This window comes from Zosterops lateralis (genome assembly GCF_965231275.1).
Source record: "Zosterops lateralis genome assembly, chromosome: 4".
Lineage (NCBI taxonomy): Eukaryota > Metazoa > Chordata > Aves > Passeriformes > Zosteropidae > Zosterops > Zosterops lateralis.
The window spans coordinates 32,488,832-32,502,871 of record NC_139765.1 but is presented as its reverse complement, the minus strand read 5'-3'; positions in this window follow the sequence as shown (position 1 = coordinate 32,502,871).

Genomic DNA, 14,040 nt, shown 5'->3' with positions numbered 1-14,040 from the left:
GAAGTAATGCTGTGCTAAAAGATTTTTGATGCCTTATTAGCAGCTTTCAGTAGTGTGTGAAGAAACATAATGTACTATTTGCAACACTTTCCAAGGCATATCTTGATGTGAAAGGAACTGACATTTACTGTGATAAGTCTTTATTTAGATAGAGTGTTAAAATATCTGTAGCACGGTGCTAAAAACCTGATTTCTGTTCACTTAAATACTTCAGTGCTTTTCTGCTAGAAATGCATCTGCCCCTTTGGCAACAGGTGTGAATAAGAAAGGATTGCTCAAATTCACCATTATAGATAGTCTTTGAGATTGATAATATATGAAGCAAAATGTTATTTAAACAGTATAGCTTTGTACCACCAGTTGAAACAGTTTGAGGAAACAGGGAGAAAGTCAAATAAATGGACAGTATTTCTTTTGCTTATATATAGGTACACATACACACAGGAATAAATTCCTTACTGCGAGGATGGGGTGACACTGGAACAGATTTCCCAGAGAAGCTGTGTGTGCCCCATCCTTGCAAGTGTACAAGGCCAGGTTGGATGGGGCTCTGAGCACTGAGGTCTAGTGGAAGATGTGCCTGTCCATGGCAGGGACAATTGCAACTAATTACAGCTTAAGGGCCCTTCCAACACAAACCGTTCTATGATATACATTCGTTCAATACACACAAGCACACATTTCTATATGAGGACACTGCATATAGTGTTCTCTTTCCTTATCTCTCTTAGGATGCATCTCATCACAAGAAGAGCTTTGCAGGGATGTTACTTGATTTTCCTGGCCAGAAAAATGAATTTTTATGCTTGTTTTATGTAAAACAAGAACTAAAAATTACTATTTCATAATTCTTGCTAGTGTTACCAGGTCTGGCCAAAACAATGACCCTTCTTGTCTAGTTTGGGTGTGAGCTGCACAACTGTACGCCTGATGGTAACCTTCCAACATTCATAAAATCAATTCTCTGTCCTGTACAGTTACACGGGTCCTGAACTGAACACACAATTTAAAGTGAGAGAAGAGGAAATGATTTGGTGATGGAGAAGCTTCAGTCTTCTAAGGCAGCACATGTTGCCAAAGAGATAGGAGAGATGCCTTCTGTAAGCTGGAAATGATGATTGGGTAAAATAGCATAAGGAACTCAAACAAAAAGTGGAGTAAATGTTCACTATTAAAGCTAAATGAAGAAAACAGGGACAGAGAGAAAGATGCCATGCTTTTCGCCTACATACCATTTGGGCTGGCAATCACGATTTTCCTTCCAATAAGATTTGTGATTGCTTATGATTTTTTGATCAGATTTTATGCACTATCGATAGAAACTTCAGGATTTGATTTAATTCTGGAACTGGGGACTGAAATTTTTGTAATATACTGTTTATCAGATATGTACTCTTCATTTAAGTCTTTAACAAGTAAAAGGGGAGAGTGGTGAGTTGGTGAATAGCCTGGAGAGACAAAGAAGGAAAGAATGTGAGAGAGGCAGACTGTCAGGGTAGTGCCCTTTTACTTCTTTTACAGCAACTTAATAAGTAAGCAGCACAGTCTTAGGCCTAATTGTTGCAAGACACTGCTTGACCTGTTGTAAAGTAGGGAATCAATTTTTCTATAGTTATTAATAGACCTGCATGTCTGATTTGTACTATGTCAATTAAGGCTACCTTTTAGAAAAAATGTACCTTCTGCATTACTCAATCTATTTCAAATGAACCAGTTACAAATCAAAATAGTGCATAAACTATAAATTCCCAATGGAAAAATTTTCATAGTTTTTTGATTAAATTCCCTGGTTTAACAAGGTTTCAGGCCCATGTTCAGATGTAAATAAAGCTATGGGTTAATTTAAAAAGTTCTATGATGCAAGCTGTGAGGAACACTTGATTTTAAAAGAAAAAAATAAGAACCATGTATTTTCCCTTCATCTTCTTCGTGGGTGGGGTAGATTCTACAGTGGACTTGAGGAGAGGAGTGGCAATACAATAAGTTTTGTAGAGAATGTTATGAGTTCAGCCTACCATGGCGTAGCAGACAATTTGTAATCCAAAGTAAGGAGACCAAATGAATAGCTGCTGTTCATAATCTGGGGTCTTATAAGGATCTGCATTATTGGTGAACACATAGATGAAGAGGCAGAAGACAACACAGCAAAGAATAATTTAGCAGAGTATGGATGACAGAGCTGGGAATTTGGGCTGCTTCATCTTTAGTACCAAGGGGTAGAATAACTGTTTTAATTACATTTAGCTTCTGAGACTTCGACTTTTACATGAACAGAGGATAATTAGAAAACATTCCTGCTCCAGGCTTGAAGCCTGCTTTTCAGATCCACACAGCTTAGGGTGGAGTGTCAGGACTTGTGTTGAACATCATATTCCCAGGGGCCTCAAGCTCAGCCTGTGGAACTTAAGGATTAGCAAACTGAACCCTTTTGCTCATGAATGAATATCAAGGCACTGCCTGGAGAGACACAGTAAATAGTGTAGACAACAACATTATATTTTGCCTTTTAAGTTTTTCCTTTGTTAAAACCAGTAACACAGAGATTCCATTCAGTTCAGATGCTGAAATAACAGTTTCTTAATAGAACAAAACATTTCTCTATTCTCAGATGCAAATAATTTTTTTAAATGAGGACACCTTAAGAATATTTTTTTTCCTTGTAAGTGCTTAAATGTCTACATATAAAGATTCTGATGTGATACCATAATACTTGAAGTGTAAGGGTATTAACTACCTTGAATAAATCTCAGAACATCACAGGTCACATCACTCGCTGTCACCAATATCCATGGCACTTGCAAAAGCATTCATACCCTGTAAGGACTTCAAAATCCAGTGTTTCTGGAGTTACTCGGTTCTAGGAGGTAGTAGAAATGCTGATGGGGCTTTACACACACTCCCATCTGCTAGCTGAAGCAATGGTTTCAGAATCTGTGGGAATCTTCTTGTGCTGAAGCCAAGGACAATCTTCAAGCCAAAGTCAAATCTTCCTTGACCTCATGTCAACGTATTTGGAACATTCAAGAGTTGCATCATGATAACTTCTTAAGACTTAAGTATTTGCTTTGGAGTGCCTCAGGCCTTGCACTTAATCCACCAGAAAGGTGCACTGGATGATGAAAAGAGTATGGTCAGGAATCACTGCTGAAGTGGAATAGAAAAACATCAAAAGGTTTTATTAAAATATAATGACTGTGAATATCTATGTCTCCTACTCTATCTACTGAAAATAAAGCTGACATTTTAAACAATAAAGAAGAGACTAGAAGAAAAGTCAATCTGGATGGGTCAGATATAACTTTAGAAAAATTAGGACTTAGTTTCTGTAAAATCTGTATTGTCTCACAGATATTCAATGGATTCTTTTTAACTGATGATTTTCCCTGTCTTTGTAGGCTTTGAAAGGAAAAACAGGCTTCAGGAGTTGTGAGGTTTTTTGCAGTATACCACCATCTGGTGGAAGTAAAGAGAAAGACAAAGATTTTGACGCTTAACCTGTCTTGATAATTGAGAAGTTTTACTTTCCTAGTACTAATTGTTTTCAATGGGCTCTTGAGGATTTAGAGCACCAAATCACTTTAAACATGTAATTTTCACATTACTCTATTCAATTTATTTGCTTCAATTATTTATTTTTAAAGCACCAAAGGATATTCCTATAACTAAATACATATTTCAGAATTTCTTAATATATCTGATCTGTAAGACAAGACAGAATTTTCCATGCGGTGATACAAAATGCTTCAAAATATATTTTTAAATATCAAGCAAGATTTAGCATATAAAGTATACACTACTGCTGTGTATTTTAGGTATTTGTAGAATTTAATTTTGTTGTCTTTCAAAACAATTTTAGCAAGATTACCTTATTACCTTCTTTGTACTATTAGGGCCTAGTCTTATTGCCTATGCACTTTGGGAGCTAAATTTCATTTTATGAAATTTAAATTCATTCAAAATTCATTGGGTTACCAAAGTTGACGCTGATAGAATCTGTGGTCTTTCTGTGGTCACTATGGTCTTTCTGTGCTGTCACTAAAAAATGTTGTTAAATATTGTGGGTGCAACAAGATTGGAAACAAAATATGTATCTATTAAAAAAACCCCAAATAAATACCTTTCTAGAAAAATATAGGAGTAAAAAAGCACCAAACAATTATGTTGATATTTGTTTTATTGTAGAACTAAATATTCTTCTTGGAGATGTTTACTCAGCGTCTCAAGTATTTTTTGCCTCCTTCTAGGCTTACAAGCTAAATTTTCAGGCACCCCAAATGTCCAGCTGACAATTATTTAGGGAACTGAGGAGTGCTACCACCAGATGTTGGGAAATTTTCAGCAGAAGGACCCAAGCAGACTTACAGACAGGCCACTTATGCAGTCTTGGCCACCAGCAAGTCAGCAAAAGCTTTCCAGGGAACTAAGTGTCTTGCTGAGCTCAGTGACATGATCGCAGCCAAGGGTCAGCCTTTCTGCCAGTTTCTGCTGGAGTTTTGGCAAGATCAGCAGTCCACAGGAGTGTGCCAGGCCAGACAACTGCTGTTATTTTAAATGGGAACATGTTTGCCTATCACATTTTTACCAGCCTTAATAGCACACATTGGGCATAACTGTGGTGTTGGCATTGTAACAACTGCCTTTCATGTACTTGACAGAAGGATTCTCTCTGATCTCTAGAAAGCCAGAGGGGATGCAGCTGGCAGAGGAATATCTTCCATGGTGCAGAGCTGCTGAGCCCTTCCAGTCTGCCAGGGAGAAAGAGACCTCAACAGTGGTATCAGGAAAATGTTGAATGTGGCATATGTTCACAGGGGTTGCCAGGCATATGTGGTGGGAGAGGGTCTCTTTGTCTTGCCTGCTATTTCCAGTGAGGTTGTGTTCAGGATGACACAATGTGTAGCTGCACCCAGTACTTGCAGATACCTGGCTGATGCCCTTTGCATCAATAGGGGCTACCTGTTAAATGTGGTTCAATATCCCCAGCTCTTCTCGTATCTGAGACATTCCAGATGGTGTCAGATATAACTTTAAAAAAATTGGGTCTATGTTTCTGTAAAATCATTATTTCATACAGATCATAAGTGGGGATTTTTAGGAATTTATTTTTGTCATTTCAATTTAATTTTGAAGCACGTGATTAGAATAATTTAATTGTACTATACCAAAAAGGTATCACTTTCATAGTGCAATTAAGCATGTGGGAAAAGGACTCCAATCTGGTGGGAACAGTTGTTCATGTTTAAGCCATATTGCTGAAGAAAAAATGGGAAACATAGATCCAGAGGAAAGTGCAGCTAAAATGACTCAGAAGACCATACCATTTTAATGCCACAGGTATTTACAAACACCAGATCTATCATACTTACAATAATTTTGAATAGCTTTTTATAATTGATATTGCCAATTTTTTAAGGAGTTGTTCATTCTTTTTCAATCACTTGATGATGAGTTTCACAAAATAATTGTATCTTGCAACATGAGTCTATTCTTAATATTTTTAAGCAGGGTAGATTTAATTTTTGTTTTCAATTTATATTAACTTTTAAGGAGTGAAAAACAGCATCATTGTTTAAATGAGGGGGGGATGTTTTTACAAATATTCTACATTTTAATGAATCCTTCTCTTTCCTTTCTAAAACTAACATGACTGTATTACATTTCTCCATTATCTTAAGCCCTGTTGGACCAGAGAAATGCTTTTTTTCTCTAAGAGATTCTTGGGGCCCACAACACTTCTAAAATTATCACATGGATTTTTCAGTTCTCTCCATGTGTTGTAATTTAACACTGGTAGGGAGCTAAGAACCAAACCGCCTTCATTCATTCCCCACTGATGTGGGATGGAGGAACAAAAAAGGAACATTAAAACAACAAAAAAATCTGTGTGTCTGACCATTAATTAAAAAAATAATAATAAATGAAGGATGAATAGAGAAAGAAAGAAAGAAAGAAAGAAAGAAAGAAAGAAAGAAAGAAAGAAAGAAAGAAAGAAAGAAAAGTCATGCAAAGGCAATCACTCACTACTTCCCTCAGATAGACCAATGTCCAACCAATTCCTCTTTTCCTTTTTTTTTTTTTTTTTTTGGCTATGATGCCATATAACATGGAATATCTCTTTGGTTAGTTTGGGTTGTGTTCTTTTTCTCTCTCTATTTTGCATCTCCAACCTAACCAGACTCGGAGTAGAGTGAGAAGCAGAGGTGGCCTTGGTGCTGTACAGAGACTGCTCACCAATGCCTATGACATCAGTGTGTCATCAGTATTGTTTTGATCACAAATACAAACTGTAGTACTGATTGACCTGTTATGAGGAAAATTCAGGCCATTACAGTTGGATATGACTAATACTCCCCAAAAGTTCTGTACTATGCACAGCATCAAAAGCAGTTTCATACACAGCCTTCACCACAAAAAAAAATTTATTTGAGAAAAGACATGACACCTTCCATTCTGTTCTTCACCTGAAGGGAGTGTGGGATTAGTCTGCAGTCTCCTTTGTCACTGGTAGGAAACTGATTTTAGTTGTCTTATTTTAAAGCAAAGGTTTAGTTTTGCCCTGCCTACAGTCACAAAATCAGTAAACATACCTAGCAGTTCACGAGTTTTATTGAAAATAAAACCCTACAAACACCAGCCCAATGCCCTAAATTCTGGGTGGCCCGGACTAAGGCATGTAAAAGGGAACTTTCAGCAATTTGGCCTTAATGTGAGACTGGAAAAGATCAGTGGTTTTTTGTGAGTAGTGTGAGTGGGCTGAGTGAGAAGAGTGACTGCAGAGCTTCTCCCGATCCAGCCTAGATCACCCTGCTCTTGACGTGCTCAGGACTTCATAGTCTATCTGTGGACTCTTGCTGATCCTAAATGGAGCTCCACCTCCTTCTCCTCTCTTTTCTGCTTCACATGCTGGCAGGAAATGAAACTTTCAGAGGCAGAAAATGTGGCTAATGGGGTCAGACCCCTGGACTGAAAATCATGAGTAAGAAGATTTTATTATCTCCTATGTCCTTAAAAGAGAGAGAGAGAGAGAGAGAGGTGAGAGCATAACCTTTTACATTGCTTTGTAGGAAAGCATGCAATTCTGGAGATTGTTTCTGTCTCATACTAAAGAAAAGCTGTTCCTTTACATATGACTGTTTGCCTGCATTAATAAAACTATACATCAAAGCAAGAACAGTTCGCTTCCTGCATATCTGTCGCAATTTTTTGACCTTTATTGATATATGTTCAAAAGAAAAAAGAATATTTTTTCAAATCCACATGCCCAGAATGGTACAAAATGATGGGAAGTTAGGTTGTTTTAATCAATAGGGTAGGAACAAGCGGCACTGAGCAGAAGACAAAGATATTTTCAGGTAATTTCACAAAACCCCTGATGGCCAGTAGGTGGTACCCTTATGCCAGATAACAAACAAAGTGGGGGGGCGGAGGGAATAAAACCAAATGGCTCATATTTAGCTCAATATTGTGAATATTTTCCTCCCCTATTAGCCACTTCAGTCTACAGCACACACTCTGCAAAGATCATTGGGCAAGCCTAATGAGAGTTTGGGCAAGGCACCTGTATATGAACTGTGAAAGGGTCAAATTCTGTCGTTTGACAGTCTTGTATTTCTGGAATTAGACACTGAAGTTTTCCACACAGAATACTTTAACCATCTTGTAATTAAGCTTTTATGCATTTAAGAACTTGATATTCACAGTTAGTACATAAACCTCTGACCCATAGGTTGTACCACTGATGAATATAATTAATTCAATAATGCTAAAAGATGTTTTAAACTTGATGTTTAATTTGTGAGAACATTGCAGATTTTGTTTTGATTTCGGTTTGGTTTTTTGGAGATTTTTTTTTTTCTGAAGTGAACTTGTTTACTAGTTTAGGCAATTCTTAGACCATTCTTAGAACAAAATTAACTTCAATAACATTAGAAATACTTCTTTATTTAAAAGGGCTGTCAAGCTGAAACAAGTTTCCTAGGGAAGTAGTCAAGTCACCATCTGTGCAGGTATTTAATATGTGTAGGTGTAGCATTTAGGAATGTGCTTTAGTGGTGTACTTGGCAGTGCTGGGTTAATGGCTGGACTGGATGGTATTAAGGGTCTTTTTCAACCTAAATGATTCTATGTTCCTAAAATTAATTAGTTGACGTATTGTTCCTTGAAGATATACACATTGAAATTTGATTATAGCAAAATGTCAGTGCCCAAGAAATAAAACCAGTTGCAAGATAATACAGTGGAATGCAAGTCCTTTCAAACTGATCCTGAAGTTTTTGTACTGTTAGTATAACAAGTTGTTGTAAGAATGGCTCTTTTTTTTTTTTTTTTTTTTTTTTTTTTTTTTTTTTTTAAGTATAGACACAACCATCTTCAGTTTGAAATATCAGCCTGAATACTCTTTGGGGTGGAGGTGCAGGAGGAAATTGATCTAACAGACAAAGCCATAGGACACATGTCACTCCATCAGTGCACTTCACACTGCAAGTCTTGTCTAAGCTGGTCATTTTCTTCCCATTACATCCTCTTGTGACAGGAGTACCCTGAGAGGTACTGCCTCTCTTTGACATTTAACCCAGCATGCAATGAACTGCCCTCTGGAGACCTCATGTCTCTGTCCAGACTACAGATGCACCTACACTGATTACCTTAAACCAGGTACCTCTGTCTTTGGTTATTTCAACACTGATTTATATCACTGACTTTTATTTTGAGAAATATTTGGCCACCAGTTGTCACTTTGGAAGGCTGCCTATTACCTAAAATCCTTTATGCTATTGATTAACTCTGGATTTTGGATGTCTCCAATACCAAATAGTATCTAATAATGCCTAAAATGGTACTGAACATCAGTTCTCCTCAAGATAACAACTGTAAACAATTACAACCTTTACCATCTCTTATTCCCAGCTTTGTAACTAGAATCAAGTTGAATTTATTTGAAAATGATGAAAAGTTATAACTTTTTTCTTTTTTTCCACTACCTTCTTTTTATTTTTCTTAACTTTTAATTTAAACCAAGAAACATTGCAAATATTAGATATTGTGAGTCCAAAAACCTTAGAAATTTTTACACTAATCTGAAACAGATACGTGAGAAACCTTCATTAAAAAAGGGATAGTAGGCTCAAAACACTCAAAGAGACCAACTTCAGTAGAAAATATCTTCTGATCCAAACTCAGCTTTAGGCATTTCAAGATGCACAAAACTCAGAAACCAGTCTACACATTGAAAAGCTGCAATTAATACTAGTAGAGATTTGGCATCTCCAAATCTAATTTCATTATTTTCCATTCTAGCACTAAACAAAACCAAACCAAATCAGAAAAAACAATAGGAAATACAATTTTGTCTGAATTGTTGGCTTTTTTAAGTGGCAGCCGTGGGAAAGTCATTTATGTGAGCACAAATTTTATTAGTTCTCATTCTTCATATCTATTTTCTGTATTTTCTCCTGCCCTCCTGTATCTCCCTCCAATATCAATCTGATATTGGTCTATGACCAATAGCTATGCTATGATTCTCTGACAACTCTATCTCATCTCACCTCCCAATGGACCTGGATGAACTAGAACCCTTTTTTTCCACCCTTGTCATTTTTTAAAAATACTTTACTAAAGGCATTAAGTTATGTGTCCAACCCTGGACACATGAATGGACACATAAAATAGAAGGGATTATTGTAATTTTATCCTTTCCAGACAGAGAATTCCTCTCTCATACTATAACAAGGCTTTTCCAATATAATTATTTCAAAAGCTGAAAGCTCCTTTTCATCTTGCAAACAAAAAATATTATTTTACAAAACCATGCAACTCCAAATGTCCTTTTCAATCTTAAAAAAAAATAAAATCAAGTGATTGTGGAAATTACATTAGAAAATTATACAAGACAATTCAATTAGTCTTCTCTTTTCTAGCCGTAGGTTTAAAACTATGCCAAAAAACCACTCCTCTTTTTTTCATTCCCACAACATTCCTTCCACAGTGCCCTGAATTTGCATGCTCTTGCTGTGAAACTTGCTTACTGGAAATGAAGTCTGCCTCCATGGTTGTCTTCTGATTGAACTTTTAGGTGTCTTGGGTGAAGTAGGAACCTTCACACAGCAGTGGGAACTATGAGATATGCTAAAGGTGGACACCTAAACACTGAGATAACTCTGAGGTCCTGCAGTAGTAAGAGTGCCTATTCCCTGCAACCTCATGCGCTCCACTGACAATTATCAATGACATGCCATGCACATTTAATTAATTTATGCTCTTATGTAACATAACAATATGCATAAGCTTATGAGTTTTGGCAAAGAATTGACAGACATATCAGGTCTAATTTGAAGACTTTTTAATGCAACTGGAAGATTATTCCTGGGTTTTCTGGTTTTAGCTTTTTTATAATTTCTTTGTTATTCATTAAGCTCCTGGTTTATTAACAGTTGTCTTCACCAGTCTGCTAGCAACAGCATTCACCTATTTGGCTATGGAGACTTATTTATGGATTTTAAGCAGAAGTTAAATCAGTATGATTTACAGTGTTGAAAATCTTTATATAGAAAACAATATTTAGCAAAAACATAATAGGAATTATTGATTAAATTTAAGAGAATTTATTTACAGGAATTGATTTTTAAGTTAGATAATCTAATAGGCATTGATTATATTGAGAGGGCTTTTCTTATAGTCATGAGATTATATTGTATGCAAAATTATATGAGGCCAAAGAGCTAAAATCAGAACAACATACTTGCAGCCAAACAAAGAGAGATCTGGGACCAACTTGCAGCTCTGAAATAATTTTACTTCATAGTCTTGTTAAGTCAGTATTTCTCTGCTTTATTTCATCTTCTTGGATTAATTCATTTTTTATTTCTCTCTTTTAATTTATCATTCCTAAATCTTCAGATATGAGACAATAAGAAGATTATTATATGTGCTAATACAGACATTGAAGGAAAGGGTTTAGAAACATCTGTGTCTGCACACAACTGTTTAGTCATTAATACACAGTGTGTTCTCTACATCTAACTGAATCATGTTAGCTCCAGTCCCTCAGCTATGCCAGTACAAATGCAAATGTGGCCCAATGGTGGCTGACCTAACACCAGAGGCTTTATTTCCTTCTTGATTATATTCCATATTATATGTCCCTATTTGATTCACTATATGATTCACTGGGTACTTGTACCAACCAGCGTAATTCATGGAATGGGTGGAAATACAGGACAGAAGAGGAGCAGCACCACTAAACCCCTATTTTCAGTGCAGGGCAAATAATGGTGAATAAATTTTAATTAAATTCTGCATAACTCTGAATACAGTTTCTTAAAAATCTCAATACTAACAGTGCTTGGTTTTCATGGCAATTGTCTCAGAGTGCCTTCACTAAGACTAGTTCAATTATTAGAAATATTTTCTAAATTAGGATGTGATCAAACCTGAGATGAAGACATGAATTCTTTTTGATTTCAGTGATCCTTGGATTTTTTGGAATATTTTTAGTTATAGAATATTTTGGGAGCACTAGAAACATCCGAGTCATCCTTTGCTTTGTTTCCAACTGTCCGCTTCTTACATCTGATTCCTTTTTAGTAACTATGGAATTGCTATCTTCAGCCTCAAGGAATAGTTTAAGCTAAAGCAATTTCCATGCTTTTTTCTGATTAGATGGTGTCCAGGGTGCCACCCTGCATGCTTACTGCCAAAGCGTGGCAGAGTATTCCAAAAGAAAAGTGTAAAAGTTCTCAGAAATTTAGCCCCAGTTCTTGCTGCACCCTTTCTTTTGCAGTAGTAAAAGAGAAAAAAAACCAAACTAGATTTACCAGTTGAACTGTTTCGTACAAATAGTACCCATTCTGATTAAAAATAAAATTATTAAAAAAAAAAATCTAAAAAGAGACTATTAGGGTGTCTTCATCTGAATTCCAGTGCAGCTGAAAAAGGAAAAAAAATCCAAACAAAATATCACCTTGGGTTCATAACAGAAACAGAACAGGTCAAAACAGAAAACTATCGTTTAGACACTAGAGAAAATTAAAAAAAAACAGCTGCAGGGAAAAAAAAAAAAGATCCATTAGTATTTAGGAATACGTATTAGCTGTGTTCTGTTGTGCCATATGTAATAAAATATCTATTTTCCAATAAAAGGGATTGAAAATGAACAATTCTTCTAAAGGCTATAAACATTTTTTAAAATTGCTTCTTTGTGGTTCTCACATTTTTGTCTGAAAACTGCAGTGAACTGAAGAAAACAGTAATAGCAGAAATAATTCCTGTTTTTTAAATTTTGTGTCATTAAAGACAAACCTGAAAACTGAGTCTACTAATGCAAGTGCAGTGAAGACACTTAAGCAACTGAATGCAGTATTTTAGAACAGTTGGACAAGCAGGAGAAACTCCCATAAGAGTTCTAGTACATGTACGCCCCATTTATTAAATTACTAATTTTATCCTTTTGAATAAAGACTATTTTTTGGAAGAAAGGTGCTTTTCTATAGCTCATACTGAGATAAGGAAATAGGAAAGAGGTCCTCTGTTCTGAGATTCAAACGTTCAAATTTGGAAATCTGCTGTAGCACTCCCTTTTTTGAGAGAGAAGGAACCTTAAGCTGCTGACTTCTTACTCCAAGTTTAATTAAAGATCCTTTTATCCTTAAAAGATTTTTGAGGCTATTTTAATAATCTTGATCTATTTAATTACTGTATTAAATTGAAGAAGAAAACTAAAGAAGAAAAAAAAAAACAACCAAACTTTTGCTTTTTCATTACTATTGAAAGTGCTTATTCACAGCAGTGTAATTCAGATAAACATCTGGCCCACAAAATATGCTGGCACAGACAAAGGTTTGTTTTCTTTTTTAAGAACTAGGAATTTTTCCAAGATGTCCTGACTACTGGGAGCAGAACTTCTGACCAAAGTATGCTCACCAGATGGTAGATGTTTCCATGTGGGTAAATATTAAAAAAGTTCTAAATCTATGCAAACTGTGAAGCAAGGGTGGGAAAAGTTTGCTGTTGTTTTCCAGTCTTAGCTGCCTCTGCAACTCAAAAACATGAGAGGAAAAAGAACCCAAAACCAAAACAAAACTAATTTGAGTGAGAAAAAAAAAAAAAAAAAAAAAAAAAAAAAAAAAAAAAAAAAAAAAAAAAAAAAAAAAAAGATAAATATCTTGCAATTTTTACTCTATATGACTTACCTTTAATGACTAATTTTAGAAGCTTTAGGGTAGAAGTCTTTCTTTTAATTTTTTTTCCTTTTATTTCCTTAACATCTTTATTATTTTGCTATTAAAAAACCACAACTTGCTGCCTTAAAATGTGTTAGCTCCACTAAAAATGTCAAGTGAAATAGCTTTTATAGGGAAGGATATGTGGGGGGAAAAAAACCCCAAAAAACCTGTTTTAAGGCCCAGCTGAAGGTTTCATACAACCAGGCCTTCGCATTCACTCTTGCCTGCTGGGCAGCATGGGACGATGCCTCTGGCATGCCAGGTCCTCATCCTATCAGAATAGTTAAAATACTGATGGATTCACATTTAGCAAGGCATTGCACTGAGTACTTTTCTTCTTCTGGCTGCACTGGTTGGTCTGTAACTTTAAGGAAAGAGAGGAGAGGGGAATAGCACAAAATCTGGCCAGTGGTAATGTTTAAACCAGTCCAGCTGTTGGCTGGCTGGATGCGAGTTGCAGACTATGGTGCTATAATGCCTGCCCAAGCAGGTGATGCAGCATGCCAAGTTTGGCTCCAGTACCCAATTTCTGCAGGAGCACACACCTCTCTTACTTAAACAGCTGCAAAAATGTTTGCTGGGTTAGTAATTTGTCCCAGATTTAAAACTACATAGACAGCTAGAGGGTTCTTTGACACCGCATGGTGTAGCTCAAGCAGAAAGCAAGCTGGCTTACAAGAAAAAAGATTTATAGCTCAAGTGGAATACTGAAGAAGTGCAAAATTATTAGAAAATTTCCAACTAAGTGCAGTGAGCTTCAGATCACGTATCTACAGAGGCACATGAAACGAAAGAAATGTCACAGTCAAAAGGCAGGTCA